At 55.0% G+C, this 16,854-nt stretch overlaps 38 non-coding genes across 38 annotated transcripts; 8 read left to right on the top strand and 30 right to left on the bottom strand.

The window, feature by feature from the left end:
- Positions 1–150: 150 nt before the first annotated feature.
- On the bottom strand, positions 151–224 carry Trnam-cau. The gene has a single exon. It is a non-coding gene; the product is annotated as a tRNA-Met (tRNA).
- Positions 225–604: 380 nt separating this feature from the next.
- Positions 605–675, bottom strand: Trnag-gcc. Its single transcript has one exon. It is a non-coding gene; the product is annotated as a tRNA-Gly (tRNA).
- A 347-nt stretch (positions 676–1,022) lies between these two features.
- On the top strand, positions 1,023–1,094 carry Trnag-ucc. Its single transcript has one exon. It is a non-coding gene; the product is annotated as a tRNA-Gly (tRNA).
- Positions 1,095–1,688: 594 nt separating this feature from the next.
- On the bottom strand, positions 1,689–1,763 carry Trnai-aau. Its single transcript has one exon. It is a non-coding gene; the product is annotated as a tRNA-Ile (tRNA).
- A 198-nt stretch (positions 1,764–1,961) lies between these two features.
- Trnae-uuc lies at positions 1,962–2,033 on the bottom strand. Its single transcript has one exon. It is a non-coding gene; the product is annotated as a tRNA-Glu (tRNA).
- A 303-nt stretch (positions 2,034–2,336) lies between these two features.
- On the bottom strand, positions 2,337–2,409 carry Trnam-cau. The gene has a single exon. It is a non-coding gene; the product is annotated as a tRNA-Met (tRNA).
- Positions 2,410–2,790: 381 nt separating this feature from the next.
- On the bottom strand, positions 2,791–2,861 carry Trnag-gcc. Its single transcript has one exon. It is a non-coding gene; the product is annotated as a tRNA-Gly (tRNA).
- Positions 2,862–3,208: 347 nt separating this feature from the next.
- Positions 3,209–3,280, top strand: Trnag-ucc. The gene has a single exon. It is a non-coding gene; the product is annotated as a tRNA-Gly (tRNA).
- Positions 3,281–3,874: 594 nt separating this feature from the next.
- On the bottom strand, positions 3,875–3,948 carry Trnai-aau. The gene has a single exon. It is a non-coding gene; the product is annotated as a tRNA-Ile (tRNA).
- Positions 3,949–4,146: 198 nt separating this feature from the next.
- Positions 4,147–4,218, bottom strand: Trnae-uuc. The gene has a single exon. It is a non-coding gene; the product is annotated as a tRNA-Glu (tRNA).
- A 303-nt stretch (positions 4,219–4,521) lies between these two features.
- On the bottom strand, positions 4,522–4,594 carry Trnam-cau. Its single transcript has one exon. It is a non-coding gene; the product is annotated as a tRNA-Met (tRNA).
- A 381-nt stretch (positions 4,595–4,975) lies between these two features.
- Positions 4,976–5,046, bottom strand: Trnag-gcc. Its single transcript has one exon. It is a non-coding gene; the product is annotated as a tRNA-Gly (tRNA).
- Positions 5,047–5,393: 347 nt separating this feature from the next.
- On the top strand, positions 5,394–5,465 carry Trnag-ucc. The gene has a single exon. It is a non-coding gene; the product is annotated as a tRNA-Gly (tRNA).
- A 594-nt stretch (positions 5,466–6,059) lies between these two features.
- Positions 6,060–6,133, bottom strand: Trnai-aau. The gene has a single exon. It is a non-coding gene; the product is annotated as a tRNA-Ile (tRNA).
- A 198-nt stretch (positions 6,134–6,331) lies between these two features.
- Positions 6,332–6,403, bottom strand: Trnae-uuc. Its single transcript has one exon. It is a non-coding gene; the product is annotated as a tRNA-Glu (tRNA).
- Positions 6,404–6,706: 303 nt separating this feature from the next.
- Trnam-cau lies at positions 6,707–6,779 on the bottom strand. Its single transcript has one exon. It is a non-coding gene; the product is annotated as a tRNA-Met (tRNA).
- Positions 6,780–7,160: 381 nt separating this feature from the next.
- Trnag-gcc lies at positions 7,161–7,231 on the bottom strand. The gene has a single exon. It is a non-coding gene; the product is annotated as a tRNA-Gly (tRNA).
- Positions 7,232–7,578: 347 nt separating this feature from the next.
- Trnag-ucc lies at positions 7,579–7,650 on the top strand. Its single transcript has one exon. It is a non-coding gene; the product is annotated as a tRNA-Gly (tRNA).
- A 594-nt stretch (positions 7,651–8,244) lies between these two features.
- On the bottom strand, positions 8,245–8,318 carry Trnai-aau. The gene has a single exon. It is a non-coding gene; the product is annotated as a tRNA-Ile (tRNA).
- A 198-nt stretch (positions 8,319–8,516) lies between these two features.
- On the bottom strand, positions 8,517–8,588 carry Trnae-uuc. The gene has a single exon. It is a non-coding gene; the product is annotated as a tRNA-Glu (tRNA).
- A 303-nt stretch (positions 8,589–8,891) lies between these two features.
- Positions 8,892–8,964, bottom strand: Trnam-cau. Its single transcript has one exon. It is a non-coding gene; the product is annotated as a tRNA-Met (tRNA).
- A 381-nt stretch (positions 8,965–9,345) lies between these two features.
- Trnag-gcc lies at positions 9,346–9,416 on the bottom strand. The gene has a single exon. It is a non-coding gene; the product is annotated as a tRNA-Gly (tRNA).
- Positions 9,417–9,763: 347 nt separating this feature from the next.
- On the top strand, positions 9,764–9,835 carry Trnag-ucc. The gene has a single exon. It is a non-coding gene; the product is annotated as a tRNA-Gly (tRNA).
- Positions 9,836–10,429: 594 nt separating this feature from the next.
- Trnai-aau lies at positions 10,430–10,503 on the bottom strand. Its single transcript has one exon. It is a non-coding gene; the product is annotated as a tRNA-Ile (tRNA).
- A 198-nt stretch (positions 10,504–10,701) lies between these two features.
- Positions 10,702–10,773, bottom strand: Trnae-uuc. Its single transcript has one exon. It is a non-coding gene; the product is annotated as a tRNA-Glu (tRNA).
- Positions 10,774–11,076: 303 nt separating this feature from the next.
- Trnam-cau lies at positions 11,077–11,149 on the bottom strand. The gene has a single exon. It is a non-coding gene; the product is annotated as a tRNA-Met (tRNA).
- Positions 11,150–11,530: 381 nt separating this feature from the next.
- On the bottom strand, positions 11,531–11,601 carry Trnag-gcc. Its single transcript has one exon. It is a non-coding gene; the product is annotated as a tRNA-Gly (tRNA).
- A 347-nt stretch (positions 11,602–11,948) lies between these two features.
- On the top strand, positions 11,949–12,020 carry Trnag-ucc. Its single transcript has one exon. It is a non-coding gene; the product is annotated as a tRNA-Gly (tRNA).
- Positions 12,021–12,614: 594 nt separating this feature from the next.
- On the bottom strand, positions 12,615–12,688 carry Trnai-aau. The gene has a single exon. It is a non-coding gene; the product is annotated as a tRNA-Ile (tRNA).
- A 198-nt stretch (positions 12,689–12,886) lies between these two features.
- Positions 12,887–12,958, bottom strand: Trnae-uuc. Its single transcript has one exon. It is a non-coding gene; the product is annotated as a tRNA-Glu (tRNA).
- Positions 12,959–13,261: 303 nt separating this feature from the next.
- Trnam-cau lies at positions 13,262–13,334 on the bottom strand. Its single transcript has one exon. It is a non-coding gene; the product is annotated as a tRNA-Met (tRNA).
- A 381-nt stretch (positions 13,335–13,715) lies between these two features.
- On the bottom strand, positions 13,716–13,786 carry Trnag-gcc. Its single transcript has one exon. It is a non-coding gene; the product is annotated as a tRNA-Gly (tRNA).
- A 347-nt stretch (positions 13,787–14,133) lies between these two features.
- Positions 14,134–14,205, top strand: Trnag-ucc. Its single transcript has one exon. It is a non-coding gene; the product is annotated as a tRNA-Gly (tRNA).
- A 594-nt stretch (positions 14,206–14,799) lies between these two features.
- Trnai-aau lies at positions 14,800–14,873 on the bottom strand. Its single transcript has one exon. It is a non-coding gene; the product is annotated as a tRNA-Ile (tRNA).
- A 198-nt stretch (positions 14,874–15,071) lies between these two features.
- Positions 15,072–15,143, bottom strand: Trnae-uuc. Its single transcript has one exon. It is a non-coding gene; the product is annotated as a tRNA-Glu (tRNA).
- Positions 15,144–15,446: 303 nt separating this feature from the next.
- On the bottom strand, positions 15,447–15,519 carry Trnam-cau. The gene has a single exon. It is a non-coding gene; the product is annotated as a tRNA-Met (tRNA).
- A 381-nt stretch (positions 15,520–15,900) lies between these two features.
- Positions 15,901–15,971, bottom strand: Trnag-gcc. Its single transcript has one exon. It is a non-coding gene; the product is annotated as a tRNA-Gly (tRNA).
- Positions 15,972–16,318: 347 nt separating this feature from the next.
- On the top strand, positions 16,319–16,390 carry Trnag-ucc. The gene has a single exon. It is a non-coding gene; the product is annotated as a tRNA-Gly (tRNA).
- Positions 16,391–16,854: the final 464 nt, after the last annotated feature.

Below are 16,854 nucleotides of genomic sequence, written 5' to 3'. Positions count from 1 at the left end.
TGCTCTGCTGGGAGAAGAGGAAAAGGGAAGCTGTAAGTAGCAATAACAGGAAGTAAACATTTTCCCGCTGAAGCGTTGAAACGCTGTGGATAACAAACAAGAAATACGTTGGCGCCCTAGCAACAGCACCACCATGTCACAGAAAATTAAATGCCCGGGTGAGGATCGAACTCACGACCTTAAGATTATGAGACTTACGCGCTGCCTACTGCGCTACCGAGGCACGGGTGCACCGCTTGTCCTGGAAACTGGGTAAACACCTTACCCAATATTAGACGTAGAGACACTGTACTTCCTGGATAACGTGTTCTGTTGCTACACGTGCACTGCCGGCCCAGTTGATTGCGGTGCTGCTGCAGCTGTTGCAACGATAGGCAGCACTCCTTGTCGTTGAAGTTCAGTGCCTCGGAGGCACCCGGACCCAGCAACTTGTGAGGCCAGGCCGACGCTAGTCTGTAGAACATGATGCGAGCGTCCTAGTGGGGACCCGCGAGTGCTGCGTTCTCGGTCCTTCTCAAGGGAAATCCAGCTACACATTCTTGTGGATCGTGCATCTCAAGCGCTCAAGCCACGCGGCAGCATTATCGCGGGAAAAGCAAAATGATGCATCGGCCGGGAATCGAACCCGGGCCGCCCGCGTGGCAGGCGAGCATTCTACCACTGAACCACCGATGCTCGGGCCAGCGGTAACTTGACGCTGCTTGCCGAGCAGATGTCTCAAGGGAAAGTGGGACTGCCGTCAAGCGCCGTAGCATTCTGTGGAAAAGATGCTGCAGACGCTGAATCCTGCACTGCACTGCTCTGCTTAAAAATGCCGCCAGAACGCGGTCCTCTGCGTACTCTTGCGTTGCCGGCGCCCAACTCTTGCCAAAGGATGCGAAATGTGCGCGGATACGCTGTCCGAATGCGTCTGGATGTGCTCCCCTAGCCTGCCTCGAAATGCGCCTGCCAGGTACGATCACCTTCGGCCGCTGCCGACTGGCGGGAAGCCGACACAGCGCGGACGCGCGGCGCTCGCTTGTGCGGTGGTGGTGTAATGGTCAGCATAGTTGCGTTCCAAGCAGTTGATCCGGGTTCGATTCCCGGCCACCGCAGCAGGCTTTTTAATTTCGCGTATGAGTACTTTTGCCACGCGCTCTTAAATTATTGTTTTTTCGCCCTCTTACTCGCTGCATACCAGCCCTTAGTGTGTCTCGACTTGTCTCGACTTTGCTCGGCTGACGCGAGAGCTGACGCTCTCAAATCGGCCTATATCAAAACGACAAGCACGAGAAACGACTGAGAGAGGTAAGGAGAGGCGAGGCGATGGACACACAGCACGCCCCCTTCATTTCACGGTGGCGTCTCCCTGACCGAATCGGGCTGTAGCTCCGAAAAGAAAGGAGAAACAAAAATAGGAAGTAAAAGTGCCAATAGCGCCCTGTGTTCCCATGCGCTCACCCGCCCAAGTACTGACAAAGGCCAAAGTTGTTACGCATCGGCAATCGGACATTTTCTTTCATTTTCTCTTTATCGGTTGAGAACCAGTGTATTCAAGATATTATGGCCATTGCCGAGTGAATGCTGTAGCGCTCCCCGACGAGTCGGGTTCGGATCCTCTATCAACTTCCACGCAGGGTGATGATCTTTTGGTCACCACACTCGCCAGCTGAAATCGGCGCCGCCTTTTCGTAGTAGGAAAAGAGTAGTGGCCCGTGGGGGGGATCGAACCCACGACCTTCGCGTTATTAGCACGACGCTCTAACCAACTGAGCTAACGGGCCTCGGCAGATGCAGTTGCTCAGCCCTACGCTGGAAACAGGTGGCATGAAGCCGCACACCATTTCTATGGTCGTCGTGTGTCTGCTTCCCTAGTCTATATTCTGCTGACGGTCACGAAACAGTAGCTATATTGCGAGCAGGACGGGAAACGGCCGCTCGGACAGCTCAAACTTGTCACGATTCGTGTGGAAAAAATTCCGTTCCGGTACCGGGAATCGAACCCGGGCCTCCTGGGTGAAAGCCAGGTATCCTAGCCACTAGACCACACCGGATGTGGCCGTTTCGTTCGACCGTTCGTACGGTCGCTTGTCGCATTTCGTGTCGAGTGCCGCGTCGGCGCCCCCCTCTCTTTGCGAGCATCTGTGCACATACTGACTGGCAAGGCGCGCACCTCAAACGTCGCAGAGCAATGCTTTTGGCTTCATGCTCTGCTGGGAGAAGAGGAAAAGGGAAGCTGTAAGTAGCAATAACAGGAAGTAAACATTTTCCCGCTGAAGCGTTGAAACGCTGTGGATAACAAACAAGAAATACGTTGGCGCCCTAGCAACAGCACCACCATGTCACAGAAAATTAAATGCCCCGGGTGAGGATCGAACTCACGACCTTAAGATTATGAGACTTACGCGCTGCCTACTGCGCTACCGAGGCACGGGTGCACCGCTTGTCCTGGAAACTGGGTAAACACCTTACCCAATATTAGACGTAGAGACACTGTACTTCCTGGATAACGTGTTCTGTTGCTACACGTGCACTGCCGGCCCAGTTGATTGCGGTGCTGCTGCAGCTGTTGCAACGATAGGCAGCACTCCTTGTCGTTGAAGTTCAGTGCCTCGGAGGCACCCGGACCCAGCAACTTGTGAGGCCAGGCCGACGCTAGTCTGTAGAACATGATGCGAGCGTCCTAGTGGGGACCCGCGAGTGCTGCGTTCTCGGTCCTTCTCAAGGGAAATCCAGCTACACATTCTTGTGGATCGTGCATCTCAAGCGCTCAAGCCACGCGGCAGCATTATCGCGGGAAAAGCAAAATGATGCATCGGCCGGGAATCGAACCCGGGCCGCCCGCGTGGCAGGCGAGCATTCTACCACTGAACCACCGATGCTCGGGCCAGCGGTAACTTGACGCTGCTTGCCGAGCAGATGTCTCAAGGGAAAGTGGGACTGCCGTCAAGCGCCGTAGCATTCTGTGGAAAAGATGCTGCAGACGCTGAATCCTGCACTGCACTGCTCTGCTTAAAAATGCCGCCAGAACGCGGTCCTCTGCGTACTCTTGCGTTGCCGGCGCCCAACTCTTGCCAAAGGATGCGAAATGTGCGCGGATACGCTGTCCGAATGCGTCTGGATGTGCTCCCCTAGCCTGCCTCGAAATGCGCCTGCCAGGTACGATCACCTTCGGCCGCTGCCGACTGGCGGGAAGCCGACACAGCGCGGACGCGCGGCGCTCGCTTGTGCGGTGGTGGTGTAATGGTCAGCATAGTTGCGTTCCAAGCAGTTGATCCGGGTTCGATTCCCGGCCACCGCAGCAGGCTTTTTAATTTCGCGTATGAGTACTTTTGCCACGCGCTCTTAAATTATTGTTTTTTCGCCCTCTTACTCGCTGCATACCAGCCCTTAGTGTGTCTCGACTTGTCTCGACTTTGCTCGGCTGACGCGAGAGCTGACGCTCTCAAATCGGCCTATATCAAAACGACAAGCACGAGAAACGACTGAGAGAGGTAAGGAGAGGCGAGGCGATGGACACACAGCACGCCCCCTTCATTTCACGGTGGCGTCTCCCTGACCGAATCGGGCTGTAGCTCCGAAAAGAAAGGAGAAACAAAAATAGGAAGTAAAAGTGCCAATAGCGCCCTGTGTTCCCATGCGCTCACCCGCCCAAGTACTGACAAAGGCCAAAGTTGTTACGCATCGGCAATCGGACATTTTCTTTCATTTTCTCTTTATCGGTTGAGAACCAGTGTATTCAAGATATTATGGCCATTGCCGAGTGAATGCTGTAGCGCTCCCCGACGAGTCGGGTTCGGATCCTCTATCAACTTCCACGCAGGGTGATGATCTTTTGGTCACCACACTCGCCAGCTGAAATCGGCGCCGCCTTTTCGTAGTAGGAAAAGAGTAGTGGCCCGTGGGGGGATCGAACCCACGACCTTCGCGTTATTAGCACGACGCTCTAACCAACTGAGCTAACGGGCCTCGGCAGATGCAGTTGCTCAGCCCTACGCTGGAAACAGGTGGCATGAAGCCGCACACCATTTCTATGGTCGTCGTGTGTCTGCTTCCCTAGTCTATATTCTGCTGACGGTCACGAAACAGTAGCTATATTGCGAGCAGGACGGGAAACGGCCGCTCGGACAGCTCAAACTTGTCACGATTCGTGTGGAAAAAATTCCGTTCCGGTACCGGGAATCGAACCCGGGCCTCCTGGGTGAAAGCCAGGTATCCTAGCCACTAGACCACACCGGATGTGGCCGTTTCGTTCGACCGTTCGTACGGTCGCTTGTCGCATTTCGTGTCGAGTGCCGCGTCGGCGCCCCCCTCTCTTTGCGAGCATCTGTGCACATACTGACTGGCAAGGCGCGCACCTCAAACGTCGCAGAGCAATGCTTTTGGCTTCATGCTCTGCTGGGAGAAGAGGAAAAGGGAAGCTGTAAGTAGCAATAACAGGAAGTAAACATTTTCCCGCTGAAGCGTTGAAACGCTGTGGATAACAAACAAGAAATACGTTGGCGCCCTAGCAACAGCACCACCATGTCACAGAAAATTAAATGCCCCGGGTGAGGATCGAACTCACGACCTTAAGATTATGAGACTTACGCGCTGCCTACTGCGCTACCGAGGCACGGGTGCACCGCTTGTCCTGGAAACTGGGTAAACACCTTACCCAATATTAGACGTAGAGACACTGTACTTCCTGGATAACGTGTTCTGTTGCTACACGTGCACTGCCGGCCCAGTTGATTGCGGTGCTGCTGCAGCTGTTGCAACGATAGGCAGCACTCCTTGTCGTTGAAGTTCAGTGCCTCGGAGGCACCCGGACCCAGCAACTTGTGAGGCCAGGCCGACGCTAGTCTGTAGAACATGATGCGAGCGTCCTAGTGGGGACCCGCGAGTGCTGCGTTCTCGGTCCTTCTCAAGGGAAATCCAGCTACACATTCTTGTGGATCGTGCATCTCAAGCGCTCAAGCCACGCGGCAGCATTATCGCGGGAAAAGCAAAATGATGCATCGGCCGGGAATCGAACCCGGGCCGCCCGCGTGGCAGGCGAGCATTCTACCACTGAACCACCGATGCTCGGGCCAGCGGTAACTTGACGCTGCTTGCCGAGCAGATGTCTCAAGGGAAAGTGGGACTGCCGTCAAGCGCCGTAGCATTCTGTGGAAAAGATGCTGCAGACGCTGAATCCTGCACTGCACTGCTCTGCTTAAAAATGCCGCCAGAACGCGGTCCTCTGCGTACTCTTGCGTTGCCGGCGCCCAACTCTTGCCAAAGGATGCGAAATGTGCGCGGATACGCTGTCCGAATGCGTCTGGATGTGCTCCCCTAGCCTGCCTCGAAATGCGCCTGCCAGGTACGATCACCTTCGGCCGCTGCCGACTGGCGGGAAGCCGACACAGCGCGGACGCGCGGCGCTCGCTTGTGCGGTGGTGGTGTAATGGTCAGCATAGTTGCGTTCCAAGCAGTTGATCCGGGTTCGATTCCCGGCCACCGCAGCAGGCTTTTTAATTTCGCGTATGAGTACTTTTGCCACGCGCTCTTAAATTATTGTTTTTTCGCCCTCTTACTCGCTGCATACCAGCCCTTAGTGTGTCTCGACTTGTCTCGACTTTGCTCGGCTGACGCGAGAGCTGACGCTCTCAAATCGGCCTATATCAAAACGACAAGCACGAGAAACGACTGAGAGAGGTAAGGAGAGGCGAGGCGATGGACACACAGCACGCCCCCTTCATTTCACGGTGGCGTCTCCCTGACCGAATCGGGCTGTAGCTCCGAAAAGAAAGGAGAAACAAAAATAGGAAGTAAAAGTGCCAATAGCGCCCTGTGTTCCCATGCGCTCACCCGCCCAAGTACTGACAAAGGCCAAAGTTGTTACGCATCGGCAATCGGACATTTTCTTTCATTTTCTCTTTATCGGTTGAGAACCAGTGTATTCAAGATATTATGGCCATTGCCGAGTGAATGCTGTAGCGCTCCCCGACGAGTCGGGTTCGGATCCTCTATCAACTTCCACGCAGGGTGATGATCTTTTGGTCACCACACTCGCCAGCTGAAATCGGCGCCGCCTTTTCGTAGTAGGAAAAGAGTAGTGGCCCGTGGGGGGATCGAACCCACGACCTTCGCGTTATTAGCACGACGCTCTAACCAACTGAGCTAACGGGCCTCGGCAGATGCAGTTGCTCAGCCCTACGCTGGAAACAGGTGGCATGAAGCCGCACACCATTTCTATGGTCGTCGTGTGTCTGCTTCCCTAGTCTATATTCTGCTGACGGTCACGAAACAGTAGCTATATTGCGAGCAGGACGGGAAACGGCCGCTCGGACAGCTCAAACTTGTCACGATTCGTGTGGAAAAAATTCCGTTCCGGTACCGGGAATCGAACCCGGGCCTCCTGGGTGAAAGCCAGGTATCCTAGCCACTAGACCACACCGGATGTGGCCGTTTCGTTCGACCGTTCGTACGGTCGCTTGTCGCATTTCGTGTCGAGTGCCGCGTCGGCGCCCCCCTCTCTTTGCGAGCATCTGTGCACATACTGACTGGCAAGGCGCGCACCTCAAACGTCGCAGAGCAATGCTTTTGGCTTCATGCTCTGCTGGGAGAAGAGGAAAAGGGAAGCTGTAAGTAGCAATAACAGGAAGTAAACATTTTCCCGCTGAAGCGTTGAAACGCTGTGGATAACAAACAAGAAATACGTTGGCGCCCTAGCAACAGCACCACCATGTCACAGAAAATTAAATGCCCCGGGTGAGGATCGAACTCACGACCTTAAGATTATGAGACTTACGCGCTGCCTACTGCGCTACCGAGGCACGGGTGCACCGCTTGTCCTGGAAACTGGGTAAACACCTTACCCAATATTAGACGTAGAGACACTGTACTTCCTGGATAACGTGTTCTGTTGCTACACGTGCACTGCCGGCCCAGTTGATTGCGGTGCTGCTGCAGCTGTTGCAACGATAGGCAGCACTCCTTGTCGTTGAAGTTCAGTGCCTCGGAGGCACCCGGACCCAGCAACTTGTGAGGCCAGGCCGACGCTAGTCTGTAGAACATGATGCGAGCGTCCTAGTGGGGACCCGCGAGTGCTGCGTTCTCGGTCCTTCTCAAGGGAAATCCAGCTACACATTCTTGTGGATCGTGCATCTCAAGCGCTCAAGCCACGCGGCAGCATTATCGCGGGAAAAGCAAAATGATGCATCGGCCGGGAATCGAACCCGGGCCGCCCGCGTGGCAGGCGAGCATTCTACCACTGAACCACCGATGCTCGGGCCAGCGGTAACTTGACGCTGCTTGCCGAGCAGATGTCTCAAGGGAAAGTGGGACTGCCGTCAAGCGCCGTAGCATTCTGTGGAAAAGATGCTGCAGACGCTGAATCCTGCACTGCACTGCTCTGCTTAAAAATGCCGCCAGAACGCGGTCCTCTGCGTACTCTTGCGTTGCCGGCGCCCAACTCTTGCCAAAGGATGCGAAATGTGCGCGGATACGCTGTCCGAATGCGTCTGGATGTGCTCCCCTAGCCTGCCTCGAAATGCGCCTGCCAGGTACGATCACCTTCGGCCGCTGCCGACTGGCGGGAAGCCGACACAGCGCGGACGCGCGGCGCTCGCTTGTGCGGTGGTGGTGTAATGGTCAGCATAGTTGCGTTCCAAGCAGTTGATCCGGGTTCGATTCCCGGCCACCGCAGCAGGCTTTTTAATTTCGCGTATGAGTACTTTTGCCACGCGCTCTTAAATTATTGTTTTTTCGCCCTCTTACTCGCTGCATACCAGCCCTTAGTGTGTCTCGACTTGTCTCGACTTTGCTCGGCTGACGCGAGAGCTGACGCTCTCAAATCGGCCTATATCAAAACGACAAGCACGAGAAACGACTGAGAGAGGTAAGGAGAGGCGAGGCGATGGACACACAGCACGCCCCCTTCATTTCACGGTGGCGTCTCCCTGACCGAATCGGGCTGTAGCTCCGAAAAGAAAGGAGAAACAAAAATAGGAAGTAAAAGTGCCAATAGCGCCCTGTGTTCCCATGCGCTCACCCGCCCAAGTACTGACAAAGGCCAAAGTTGTTACGCATCGGCAATCGGACATTTTCTTTCATTTTCTCTTTATCGGTTGAGAACCAGTGTATTCAAGATATTATGGCCATTGCCGAGTGAATGCTGTAGCGCTCCCCGACGAGTCGGGTTCGGATCCTCTATCAACTTCCACGCAGGGTGATGATCTTTTGGTCACCACACTCGCCAGCTGAAATCGGCGCCGCCTTTTCGTAGTAGGAAAAGAGTAGTGGCCCGTGGGGGGATCGAACCCACGACCTTCGCGTTATTAGCACGACGCTCTAACCAACTGAGCTAACGGGCCTCGGCAGATGCAGTTGCTCAGCCCTACGCTGGAAACAGGTGGCATGAAGCCGCACACCATTTCTATGGTCGTCGTGTGTCTGCTTCCCTAGTCTATATTCTGCTGACGGTCACGAAACAGTAGCTATATTGCGAGCAGGACGGGAAACGGCCGCTCGGACAGCTCAAACTTGTCACGATTCGTGTGGAAAAAATTCCGTTCCGGTACCGGGAATCGAACCCGGGCCTCCTGGGTGAAAGCCAGGTATCCTAGCCACTAGACCACACCGGATGTGGCCGTTTCGTTCGACCGTTCGTACGGTCGCTTGTCGCATTTCGTGTCGAGTGCCGCGTCGGCGCCCCCCTCTCTTTGCGAGCATCTGTGCACATACTGACTGGCAAGGCGCGCACCTCAAACGTCGCAGAGCAATGCTTTTGGCTTCATGCTCTGCTGGGAGAAGAGGAAAAGGGAAGCTGTAAGTAGCAATAACAGGAAGTAAACATTTTCCCGCTGAAGCGTTGAAACGCTGTGGATAACAAACAAGAAATACGTTGGCGCCCTAGCAACAGCACCACCATGTCACAGAAAATTAAATGCCCCGGGTGAGGATCGAACTCACGACCTTAAGATTATGAGACTTACGCGCTGCCTACTGCGCTACCGAGGCACGGGTGCACCGCTTGTCCTGGAAACTGGGTAAACACCTTACCCAATATTAGACGTAGAGACACTGTACTTCCTGGATAACGTGTTCTGTTGCTACACGTGCACTGCCGGCCCAGTTGATTGCGGTGCTGCTGCAGCTGTTGCAACGATAGGCAGCACTCCTTGTCGTTGAAGTTCAGTGCCTCGGAGGCACCCGGACCCAGCAACTTGTGAGGCCAGGCCGACGCTAGTCTGTAGAACATGATGCGAGCGTCCTAGTGGGGACCCGCGAGTGCTGCGTTCTCGGTCCTTCTCAAGGGAAATCCAGCTACACATTCTTGTGGATCGTGCATCTCAAGCGCTCAAGCCACGCGGCAGCATTATCGCGGGAAAAGCAAAATGATGCATCGGCCGGGAATCGAACCCGGGCCGCCCGCGTGGCAGGCGAGCATTCTACCACTGAACCACCGATGCTCGGGCCAGCGGTAACTTGACGCTGCTTGCCGAGCAGATGTCTCAAGGGAAAGTGGGACTGCCGTCAAGCGCCGTAGCATTCTGTGGAAAAGATGCTGCAGACGCTGAATCCTGCACTGCACTGCTCTGCTTAAAAATGCCGCCAGAACGCGGTCCTCTGCGTACTCTTGCGTTGCCGGCGCCCAACTCTTGCCAAAGGATGCGAAATGTGCGCGGATACGCTGTCCGAATGCGTCTGGATGTGCTCCCCTAGCCTGCCTCGAAATGCGCCTGCCAGGTACGATCACCTTCGGCCGCTGCCGACTGGCGGGAAGCCGACACAGCGCGGACGCGCGGCGCTCGCTTGTGCGGTGGTGGTGTAATGGTCAGCATAGTTGCGTTCCAAGCAGTTGATCCGGGTTCGATTCCCGGCCACCGCAGCAGGCTTTTTAATTTCGCGTATGAGTACTTTTGCCACGCGCTCTTAAATTATTGTTTTTTCGCCCTCTTACTCGCTGCATACCAGCCCTTAGTGTGTCTCGACTTGTCTCGACTTTGCTCGGCTGACGCGAGAGCTGACGCTCTCAAATCGGCCTATATCAAAACGACAAGCACGAGAAACGACTGAGAGAGGTAAGGAGAGGCGAGGCGATGGACACACAGCACGCCCCCTTCATTTCACGGTGGCGTCTCCCTGACCGAATCGGGCTGTAGCTCCGAAAAGAAAGGAGAAACAAAAATAGGAAGTAAAAGTGCCAATAGCGCCCTGTGTTCCCATGCGCTCACCCGCCCAAGTACTGACAAAGGCCAAAGTTGTTACGCATCGGCAATCGGACATTTTCTTTCATTTTCTCTTTATCGGTTGAGAACCAGTGTATTCAAGATATTATGGCCATTGCCGAGTGAATGCTGTAGCGCTCCCCGACGAGTCGGGTTCGGATCCTCTATCAACTTCCACGCAGGGTGATGATCTTTTGGTCACCACACTCGCCAGCTGAAATCGGCGCCGCCTTTTCGTAGTAGGAAAAGAGTAGTGGCCCGTGGGGGGATCGAACCCACGACCTTCGCGTTATTAGCACGACGCTCTAACCAACTGAGCTAACGGGCCTCGGCAGATGCAGTTGCTCAGCCCTACGCTGGAAACAGGTGGCATGAAGCCGCACACCATTTCTATGGTCGTCGTGTGTCTGCTTCCCTAGTCTATATTCTGCTGACGGTCACGAAACAGTAGCTATATTGCGAGCAGGACGGGAAACGGCCGCTCGGACAGCTCAAACTTGTCACGATTCGTGTGGAAAAAATTCCGTTCCGGTACCGGGAATCGAACCCGGGCCTCCTGGGTGAAAGCCAGGTATCCTAGCCACTAGACCACACCGGATGTGGCCGTTTCGTTCGACCGTTCGTACGGTCGCTTGTCGCATTTCGTGTCGAGTGCCGCGTCGGCGCCCCCCTCTCTTTGCGAGCATCTGTGCACATACTGACTGGCAAGGCGCGCACCTCAAACGTCGCAGAGCAATGCTTTTGGCTTCATGCTCTGCTGGGAGAAGAGGAAAAGGGAAGCTGTAAGTAGCAATAACAGGAAGTAAACATTTTCCCGCTGAAGCGTTGAAACGCTGTGGATAACAAACAAGAAATACGTTGGCGCCCTAGCAACAGCACCACCATGTCACAGAAAATTAAATGCCCCGGGTGAGGATCGAACTCACGACCTTAAGATTATGAGACTTACGCGCTGCCTACTGCGCTACCGAGGCACGGGTGCACCGCTTGTCCTGGAAACTGGGTAAACACCTTACCCAATATTAGACGTAGAGACACTGTACTTCCTGGATAACGTGTTCTGTTGCTACACGTGCACTGCCGGCCCAGTTGATTGCGGTGCTGCTGCAGCTGTTGCAACGATAGGCAGCACTCCTTGTCGTTGAAGTTCAGTGCCTCGGAGGCACCCGGACCCAGCAACTTGTGAGGCCAGGCCGACGCTAGTCTGTAGAACATGATGCGAGCGTCCTAGTGGGGACCCGCGAGTGCTGCGTTCTCGGTCCTTCTCAAGGGAAATCCAGCTACACATTCTTGTGGATCGTGCATCTCAAGCGCTCAAGCCACGCGGCAGCATTATCGCGGGAAAAGCAAAATGATGCATCGGCCGGGAATCGAACCCGGGCCGCCCGCGTGGCAGGCGAGCATTCTACCACTGAACCACCGATGCTCGGGCCAGCGGTAACTTGACGCTGCTTGCCGAGCAGATGTCTCAAGGGAAAGTGGGACTGCCGTCAAGCGCCGTAGCATTCTGTGGAAAAGATGCTGCAGACGCTGAATCCTGCACTGCACTGCTCTGCTTAAAAATGCCGCCAGAACGCGGTCCTCTGCGTACTCTTGCGTTGCCGGCGCCCAACTCTTGCCAAAGGATGCGAAATGTGCGCGGATACGCTGTCCGAATGCGTCTGGATGTGCTCCCCTAGCCTGCCTCGAAATGCGCCTGCCAGGTACGATCACCTTCGGCCGCTGCCGACTGGCGGGAAGCCGACACAGCGCGGACGCGCGGCGCTCGCTTGTGCGGTGGTGGTGTAATGGTCAGCATAGTTGCGTTCCAAGCAGTTGATCCGGGTTCGATTCCCGGCCACCGCAGCAGGCTTTTTAATTTCGCGTATGAGTACTTTTGCCACGCGCTCTTAAATTATTGTTTTTTCGCCCTCTTACTCGCTGCATACCAGCCCTTAGTGTGTCTCGACTTGTCTCGACTTTGCTCGGCTGACGCGAGAGCTGACGCTCTCAAATCGGCCTATATCAAAACGACAAGCACGAGAAACGACTGAGAGAGGTAAGGAGAGGCGAGGCGATGGACACACAGCACGCCCCCTTCATTTCACGGTGGCGTCTCCCTGACCGAATCGGGCTGTAGCTCCGAAAAGAAAGGAGAAACAAAAATAGGAAGTAAAAGTGCCAATAGCGCCCTGTGTTCCCATGCGCTCACCCGCCCAAGTACTGACAAAGGCCAAAGTTGTTACGCATCGGCAATCGGACATTTTCTTTCATTTTCTCTTTATCGGTTGAGAACCAGTGTATTCAAGATATTATGGCCATTGCCGAGTGAATGCTGTAGCGCTCCCCGACGAGTCGGGTTCGGATCCTCTATCAACTTCCACGCAGGGTGATGATCTTTTGGTCACCACACTCGCCAGCTGAAATCGGCGCCGCCTTTTCGTAGTAGGAAAAGAGTAGTGGCCCGTGGGGGGATCGAACCCACGACCTTCGCGTTATTAGCACGACGCTCTAACCAACTGAGCTAACGGGCCTCGGCAGATGCAGTTGCTCAGCCCTACGCTGGAAACAGGTGGCATGAAGCCGCACACCATTTCTATGGTCGTCGTGTGTCTGCTTCCCTAGTCTATATTCTGCTGACGGTCACGAAACAGTAGCTATATTGCGAGCAGGACGGGAAACGGCCGCTCGGACAGCTCAAACTTGTCACGATTCGTGTGGAAAAAATTCCGTTCCGGTACCGGGAATCGAACCCGGGCCTCCTGGGTGAAAGCCAGGTATCCTAGCCACTAGACCACACCGGATGTGGCCGTTTCGTTCGACCGTTCGTACGGTCGCTTGTCGCATTTCGTGTCGAGTGCCGCGTCGGCGCCCCCCTCTCTTTGCGAGCATCTGTGCACATACTGACTGGCAAGGCGCGCACCTCAAACGTCGCAGAGCAATGCTTTTGGCTTCATGCTCTGCTGGGAGAAGAGGAAAAGGGAAGCTGTAAGTAGCAATAACAGGAAGTAAACATTTTCCCGCTGAAGCGTTGAAACGCTGTGGATAACAAACAAGAAATACGTTGGCGCCCTAGCAACAGCACCACCATGTCACAGAAAATTAAATGCCCCGGGTGAGGATCGAACTCACGACCTTAAGATTATGAGACTTACGCGCTGCCTACTGCGCTACCGAGGCACGGGTGCACCGCTTGTCCTGGAAACTGGGTAAACACCTTACCCAATATTAGACGTAGAGACACTGTACTTCCTGGATAACGTGTTCTGTTGCTACACGTGCACTGCCGGCCCAGTTGATTGCGGTGCTGCTGCAGCTGTTGCAACGATAGGCAGCACTCCTTGTCGTTGAAGTTCAGTGCCTCGGAGGCACCCGGACCCAGCAACTTGTGAGGCCAGGCCGACGCTAGTCTGTAGAACATGATGCGAGCGTCCTAGTGGGGACCCGCGAGTGCTGCGTTCTCGGTCCTTCTCAAGGGAAATCCAGCTACACATTCTTGTGGATCGTGCATCTCAAGCGCTCAAGCCACGCGGCAGCATTATCGCGGGAAAAGCAAAATGATGCATCGGCCGGGAATCGAACCCGGGCCGCCCGCGTGGCAGGCGAGCATTCTACCACTGAACCACCGATGCTCGGGCCAGCGGTAACTTGACGCTGCTTGCCGAGCAGATGTCTCAAGGGAAAGTGGGACTGCCGTCAAGCGCCGTAGCATTCTGTGGAAAAGATGCTGCAGACGCTGAATCCTGCACTGCACTGCTCTGCTTAAAAATGCCGCCAGAACGCGGTCCTCTGCGTACTCTTGCGTTGCCGGCGCCCAACTCTTGCCAAAGGATGCGAAATGTGCGCGGATACGCTGTCCGAATGCGTCTGGATGTGCTCCCCTAGCCTGCCTCGAAATGCGCCTGCCAGGTACGATCACCTTCGGCCGCTGCCGACTGGCGGGAAGCCGACACAGCGCGGACGCGCGGCGCTCGCTTGTGCGGTGGTGGTGTAATGGTCAGCATAGTTGCGTTCCAAGCAGTTGATCCGGGTTCGATTCCCGGCCACCGCAGCAGGCTTTTTAATTTCGCGTATGAGTACTTTTGCCACGCGCTCTTAAATTATTGTTTTTTCGCCCTCTTACTCGCTGCATACCAGCCCTTAGTGTGTCTCGACTTGTCTCGACTTTGCTCGGCTGACGCGAGAGCTGACGCTCTCAAATCGGCCTATATCAAAACGACAAGCACGAGAAACGACTGAGAGAGGTAAGGAGAGGCGAGGCGATGGACACACAGCACGCCCCCTTCATTTCACGGTGGCGTCTCCCTGACCGAATCGGGCTGTAGCTCCGAAAAGAAAGGAGAAACAAAAATAGGAAGTAAAAGTGCCAATAGCGCCCTGTGTTCCCATGCGCTCACCCGCCCAAGTACTGACAAAGGCCAAAGTTGTTACGCATCGGCAATCGGACATTTTCTTTCATTTTCTCTTTATCGGTTGAGAACCAGTGTATTCAAGATATTATGGCCATTGCCGAGTGAATGCTGTAGCGCTCCCCGACGAGTCGGGTTCGGATCCTCTATCAACTTCCACGCAGGGTGATGATCTTTTGGTCACCACACTCGCCAGCTGAAATCGGCGCCGCCTTTTCGTAGTAGGAAAAGAGTAGTGGCCCGTGGGGGGATCGAACCCACGACCTTCGCGTTATTAGCACGACGCTCTAACCAACTGAGCTAACGGGCCTCGGCAGATGCAGTTGCTCAGCCCTACGCTGGAAACAGGTGGCATGAAGCCGCACACCATTTCTATGGTCGTCGTGTGTCTGCTTCCCTAGTCTATATTCTGCTGACGGTCACGAAACAGTAGCTATATTGCGAGCAGGACGGGAAACGGCCGCTCGGACAGCTCAAACTTGTCACGATTCGTGTGGAAAAAATTCCGTTCCGGTACCGGGAATCGAACCCGGGCCTCCTGGGTGAAAGCCAGGTATCCTAGCCACTAGACCACACCGGATGTGGCCGTTTCGTTCGACCGTTCGTACGGTCGCTTGTCGCATTTCGTGTCGAGTGCCGCGTCGGCGCCCCCCTCTCTTTGCGAGCATCTGTGCACATACTGACTGGCAAGGCGCGCACCTCAAACGTCGCAGAGCAATGCTTTTGGCTTCATGCTCTGCTGGGAGAAGAGGAAAAGGGAAGCTGTAAGTAGCAATAACAGGAAGTAAACATTTTCCCGCTGAAGCGTTGAAACGCTGTGGATAACAAACAAGAAATACGTTGGCGCCCTAGCAACAGCACCACCATGTCACAGAAAATTAAATGCCCCGGGTGAGGATCGAACTCACGACCTTAAGATTATGAGACTTACGCGCTGCCTACTGCGCTACCGAGGCACGGGTGCACCGCTTGTCCTGGAAACTGGGTAAACACCTTACCCAATATTAGACGTAGAGACACTGTACTTCCTGGATAACGTGTTCTGTTGCTACACGTGCACTGCCGGCCCAGTTGATTGCGGTGCTGCTGCAGCTGTTGCAACGATAGGCAGCACTCCTTGTCGTTGAAGTTCAGTGCCTCGGAGGCACCCGGACCCAGCAACTTGTGAGGCCAGGCCGACGCTAGTCTGTAGAACATGATGCGAGCGTCCTAGTGGGGACCCGCGAGTGCTGCGTTCTCGGTCCTTCTCAAGGGAAATCCAGCTACACATTCTTGTGGATCGTGCATCTCAAGCGCTCAAGCCACGCGGCAGCATTATCGCGGGAAAAGCAAAATGATGCATCGGCCGGGAATCGAACCCGGGCCGCCCGCGTGGCAGGCGAGCATTCTACCACTGAACCACCGATGCTCGGGCCAGCGGTAACTTGACGCTGCTTGCCGAGCAGATGTCTCAAGGGAAAGTGGGACTGCCGTCAAGCGCCGTAGCATTCTGTGGAAAAGATGCTGCAGACGCTGAATCCTGCACTGCACTGCTCTGCTTAAAAATGCCGCCAGAACGCGGTCCTCTGCGTACTCTTGCGTTGCCGGCGCCCAACTCTTGCCAAAGGATGCGAAATGTGCGCGGATACGCTGTCCGAATGCGTCTGGATGTGCTCCCCTAGCCTGCCTCGAAATGCGCCTGCCAGGTACGATCACCTTCGGCCGCTGCCGACTGGCGGGAAGCCGACACAGCGCGGACGCGCGGCGCTCGCTTGTGCGGTGGTGGTGTAATGGTCAGCATAGTTGCGTTCCAAGCAGTTGATCCGGGTTCGATTCCCGGCCACCGCAGCAGGCTTTTTAATTTCGCGTATGAGTACTTTTGCCACGCGCTCTTAAATTATTGTTTTTTCGCCCTCTTACTCGCTGCATACCAGCCCTTAGTGTGTCTCGACTTGTCTCGACTTTGCTCGGCTGACGCGAGAGCTGACGCTCTCAAATCGGCCTATATCAAAACGACAAGCACGAGAAACGACTGAGAGAGGTAAGGAGAGGCGAGGCGATGGACACACAGCACGCCCCCTTCATTTCACGGTGGCGTCTCCCTGACCGAATCGGGCTGTAGCTCCGAAAAGAAAGGAGAAACAAAAATAGGAAGTAAAAGTGCCAATAGCGCCCTGTGTTCCCATGCGCTCACCCGCCCAAGTACTGACAAAGGCCAAAGTTGTTACGCATCGGCAATCGGACATTTTCTTTCATTTTCTCTTTATCGGTTGAGAACCAGTGTATTCAAGATATTATGGCCATTGCCGAGT

Source organism: Schistocerca piceifrons, unplaced genomic scaffold (genome assembly GCF_021461385.2).
Source record: "Schistocerca piceifrons isolate TAMUIC-IGC-003096 unplaced genomic scaffold, iqSchPice1.1 HiC_scaffold_617, whole genome shotgun sequence".
In the NCBI taxonomy this organism is placed as follows: domain Eukaryota; kingdom Metazoa; phylum Arthropoda; class Insecta; order Orthoptera; family Acrididae; genus Schistocerca; species Schistocerca piceifrons.
The sequence above is the reverse complement of the archived record's forward strand: the minus strand, read 5'-3'. Positions and strand labels throughout refer to the sequence as shown.